Source organism: Helianthus annuus, chromosome 5 (genome assembly GCF_002127325.2).
Source record: "Helianthus annuus cultivar XRQ/B chromosome 5, HanXRQr2.0-SUNRISE, whole genome shotgun sequence".
NCBI classification, from domain to species: Eukaryota; Viridiplantae; Streptophyta; class Magnoliopsida; order Asterales; family Asteraceae; genus Helianthus; species Helianthus annuus.
This window is the reverse complement of record NC_035437.2, coordinates 22,632,130-22,637,645: the sequence shown is the minus strand read 5'-3', so window position 1 is coordinate 22,637,645 and position 5,516 is coordinate 22,632,130.

Sequence of the window (5,516 nt, the reverse complement as noted above, 5' to 3'; positions counted from 1 at the left end):
CAGCAGCTGTTCTAAAGTCTGTTTTGTAATAGAATGTATTAGCAGTAGTTAACACAAGCAGTGTCTGTATAGATCAGAGGTTAGAGTTTGTTAGGAGGTTAGATGTCACTTTCATGGTGACGTCAGCTAAGATGCTCAGTAGTTTGCAAGTGCCTATAAATAGTTCAGTACTTTGTACTGTTCTATTAGCTCTTTTGCATCATTCGTCTTCTTTGCACGAACAAACAACTGAGCTCTGGCTGAGGGGGAGTTTGCATTCATTCATCAATCATTGTAATCGTTGTTGAAATAAATTCAATCTTTCGGTTCATTGTGTAAAGATGTTTGATCAAAGTATTACTCTCGTTTGATTGTATGCAAAGTTTGTTTTCATCTTAGTTCCGCTGCACACTCATCCACTTTCATCTTAATTTCAAACACAAAATACAATCAAAATCAAACTCAGATCCAACAATTGGTATCAGAGCTAGAACAGTCAAATTTGATTTAACAATCATTTGACGTAAATAGTTCAGCTCAAAACAGTTGATACAGATCGTTTGTTCGTCGTTGAAAAACAGAGTAAGGATTAATCACCCTTAAAGTTGATTTCTCAGTATCTGTAAAACAACAAGAATGACGTCACAATCTCAGGACGATAAAAACAACATCGGCTCGCTTTTTAAACCACCTATGCTAAAAAGAAATGAGTACAACATCTGGCAGAGGAGGATGGGTCACATCCTCGCTCAACAAAGCACAGGTTGTTGGAGGTCTGTCGTCTTTGGTCCCCATGTTCCTACAGTGCCAAGCGCTGAAGATGCTAAAGCATCTGTTCCAAAAACTATTGAAAATTATACCGAAACCGATTTTCAAAGGATTGAACTAGATGCTAAAGCATTTAGCATCATAGCATCAGCGCTGCCCAATGAAATATATGCTGGACTGTTACATTGTAACAGTGCCAAAGAATTGTGGGACGCGCTTAAGGAACAGTTTGGGGGTACCGAAGAAGTCATAGAAAACAATAGGGAAATCCTGAACCAACAGTATGAAACATTTTGTCATGTTAAAGGTGAATCACTGACGCAACAATTTGAGCGTTTCAGTTGTCTCATCAGTGAACTAAGGCTTGTTAAAACCACTTTTACAAACTCAACTCAAAATAGCAGGTTCCTTAGGTCACTGCCAGAAAAATGGGACACCATAGCTTTTGTCACCCGAAATTCACCTGAGTTCAAGGATTTGACCTTGACCCAACTCCATGGTCGACTCCTGGCCTACGAAATGGAGTTGAACCAGAAAAGGAAGTTACAAGAGTCAGGAAAAACCATTGATGATTATACATTTGGTAACACTGCTCTTTTGGGTCAAGAAGAATTTGGGAGTAGTGGTAAGGATCAGGGTTATGATCACTTCATTGACATAACTGTTGGTGCAAATTTTAACAACCCTGATCCTCACTCTACAAGTTATGCATTCACTGCAAACGAAAACCAGATGTCAGACAATCTAAGCTTTGAACTCAATAATCTACAGCATTTTGACCCCACTGATTTAGAGGAAATGGACATCCTGCATCAACTGGCCTTGCTAAGTGTTAGAACTAGCAAATTTTATAAAAGAACATGGCGAAAATTCCCAGGGTTGAATGGAATCTAAGGGTTGGGTTGGATAAATCGAAAATCAAGTGCTATAAGTGTAATAGGTTAGGACACTTTGCTAGGGAATGTAGGAGTCAAACTGCTGGCCCCATAATCACTCATCCTAGTTCAAACCCTAGACCTCAAAATCAAAACACTGTGCACTATGCCCAATATGCCCCAGCAGCTCAAGTGAACACTGCTCACTATGCTGTTGCCCCTGTGCCAGTACATTATGTCCAAACAGCTGCTCCACAGATACAATATGTTCAAACCCCTGTCCCTCAGGCACAAGTGCAACCTGCACCTCAAACCACTGCTCCAGCAGCAGTACAACCAGATCAACAAAGCTTTTTCACTCAAGGGTTTGTTGACTGGAGCAGTATGCCTGAAGACCTTAGTGATGAAAATTTTGCACTATATGCCTCCAATGTTTCTTCTCATGATGAATTTTGTTTGATGGCATTAGAGTCAATACAGGATGATGTTGAATCTGAAGAGGAACAACTGGCTTCTGAAACAGTGGATGAGGTGATTGAAGCAGTGGTTACTGCTGTGGCTAATGAAGTACTGTTGGGAGAAAGTTCAGGCACCCTGATTGAACCACTGACAGATCCATGGTCAGAAGAAGAAAAGGCAGGTGAGAAAGAAGAGAGAGCCGAAGATGAGGAAAATCCTCAATGTGATTGTGCAATGATGGCTGCTGCCAAGGTATCACCTCAAGTTCTTGAAAAACTGTGTTCTGACAATTGCATTATTGCTTTTGCTAACATCAAAGAGGTGAATGAAAACCTACGTGATAAAATCTTATCTGATGAAGTCAAATTTGAAAGATCTCTAAAAGAACTTAAAAACAAATTGGCTGAAAAAGAGAAAGAGATTAGCAGCATTAAAGAAGAGCAAAGCATAACCAAAACCCAACTCCAAAGCTTGGTAGAAAAATACCAAGGTTGCAAAAAGGAGTTAGAATCCACCCAGATCACATGTGAGAGATGGGTGGAATCATGCAAAGGGTATGAGGTTATGCTTGAGAAACAGATAAAAAGCAATGTGAAATTTGGGGTTGGCTATAGAAAACATGATGATGAAAACATTGCTTTTGGAAAATCTGTCTCAACCACTGGTGGGACTGCTGAGTTCATTCCCACAAACAAGAATGGCCAAGAAGTGAAGATCACTGACAAACTTGGTAACAAAATCACACTTGACAGACCAATGGGTCCCTCTGCTTTTGAGGAGATTGAAAATCATCAGTTTAAACCAAAATGGTCTGATGAGTGTGATATTCTTGAAAATTTCAAGCCAATGGACTTTACATCAACTGATGGTGTTAAAGCTCCAAAAGCTAAAGTCATACCTCTTAAGGACATCCCAGCAGTGGTTAAAACCTCTGCTGCAAAGGAGTCTGAAAAGAGAAAGAAGAAAAAAAAATGATAACTTGTTTTGTGAATTTTGTGAGAAAAGGAATCATCTAACAAAAGACTGCTTCCACTTAAAAGCTTATGATTTAAACAAAACAAGTGTCATTACTTCAGCTGAAAGTTGCAGTGTTTGTGGTAAAACAAACCATAAAACTCAAGCATGTGTGTATCTCAAAAACTTTGATGTGAAGAAGAATGAGTACATTGCTAAAACTTCCTTGAGTTCATCAGCATCATCACCATCTGTCAAATTCACCAAGAAACAACCACTGTTTGTGCCAATTCAAACAGCTGCCACAAAACAGTTGAACCAAACATCTGTCAAAAGAGATGTTCAGGTTACTGATGCACCTCCTGCCAATCAGTTCAGAAAAGGCAAGGAAAAACAGTCTTACCAAAGGATTCCACACGTTTATGAGGTCTACAAAAAGCCCTCTAAACCCATAGTGAACAGGCATCCTTTTGGTTATCAGCAGGTGATTGGTCAAGACCCCCAACAGTGGTTAGCTAGAAACAGTACTAAAACTATCCAAACCCCTGACTTAACCACTGTCCATCACACTGCATCCATACCAGACACTGTTGAGACTCCATCCAAAGCCTTGTTGGCTTTGGAGTCCTTAATGAACTAATCTTTTTTACTTCATGTACAGGGAGCTTCTGCATGCTTTGATAGTCTTTGGTATGTAGATAGTGGAGGCTCCAAGCACATGACAGGATGTAAAGCCCTCCTCAAAGACTTTAAAATCCATGGAGGGGGTGATATATCCTTTGGGAATAATAGTAAAGGGAAAGTTCTGGGGTCTGGTACAGTGCAATCTGGAAATGTAAAATTTGAAAATGTCAATCTAATAGACAATCTGAAATTCAACCTTCTGAGTGTATCTCAAATGAGTGACAACGGGTTTGGGTCATTCTTTACAAAAGATTGTTGTAGGATTGTTGGACCAGACGTGGTCAAAAAGATTGAAGCAATAATCAAAACTGGTCAAACTAAACTTGTTGCTCAAAGAAGTGGAAATGTTTATGTTGTTGATATGTCAAAAGAGTGTCCCAGAGCTGATGCCTGTCTGTTCTCAGCTGCCTCTAACAAAGTGACAGAACTTTGGCACAGAAGTCTGGGGCACACAAATCTTAAGACAATCACAGAAATTTCAAAAAATGGTTTGGTGAGAGGCCTACCACAAAAATTGTTTTCTTGTTCTGAACATTGCATTTCCTATTTAAAAGGAAAATAGCATAAAAGTTCTTATAAGTCCATTGAAGAGTCCAAAACAACCCAGTGTTTGCAAATGCTGCACATGGATTTGTTTGGCCCAGTTCAAGTCATGAGCCTTAAAAGGAAAAGATATTTTTTGGTTATTGTTGATGAGTTTTCTAGGTTTACATGGACTTTCTTTTTACACTCTAAAGATGAGACTGCAGGCATTTTGCAAGACTTTGTGACACAGGTTGAAAAGCAATTTGACCTTCCAGTGAAAAGCTTCAGGAGTGACAATGGCACAGAATTTAAAAATAAGGAGTTGGATGCCTTCTGTGTGAAGAAAGGGATTGTAAGGCAGTACAGCATCCCTAGAACACCAGAGCAAAATGGGGTTGTTGAAAGAAAAAAACAGAACTCTGATTGAGGCTGCCAGAACTATGCTTGCAGATTTAGGTTTTCCATTAACTTTCTGGGCAGAGGCAGTAAACACTACCTGCTATGTCCAGAACAGAGTTTTAATAAACCCCAGGCACAAAAAGACTGCTTATGAAATTCTGTATAAAATCAAACCACTGATCTCATACTTCAAGGTATTTGGCTGTCCATGCTTTATTTTGAACTTAAAAGATTCCATTTCAAAATTTGCAGCCAAAATTGATTGTGGTTTTCATTTGGGTTACTCAACCACTGCCAAGGCCTACAAAGTGTTCAATACACGGACCAAGGCAGTGGAAGAGACTTTGAATGTAAAGTTTAATGAACTTTCTTCAATGAAAATCCCAGCAAATCCTGCTGATCTGTTTGATCTTGAAAAGTTTACTTTTGAAAATACTGCTGTCAAGACTAACAGTGCACGTCCAACAGAGGATACAACACCAGACTATGGGTATGAAATCATCATCCCTCAAAGGTCTGCCACAAAGGGAAAAGCATCAGTTGTTCAAAACATCTGTCAAAGCTCAACCACTGCTACATCAACAGTTGTTGACCAAAGTAGCCCATTCACCACTGCTTCCACATCCTCAAACACTGCTGACAAAAGTCCTCAAACAGTGGATAAAAGTCAGCAGTTGTCCACTTCACTACCGCCTATTCCACCACCTTTTGAAGCCACTGCTGGGTCATCAAAGTCACCAGCAGTGGTTAGCTCAGATGATACACATTTGCAGCCTTCACCAATAAATGCCATCATACCATACCAAGGAGATTTAATCTTCTTGAGATCTCAGCCACCTGATCAAATCATTGGCAACATCAATGAAGGGGTGC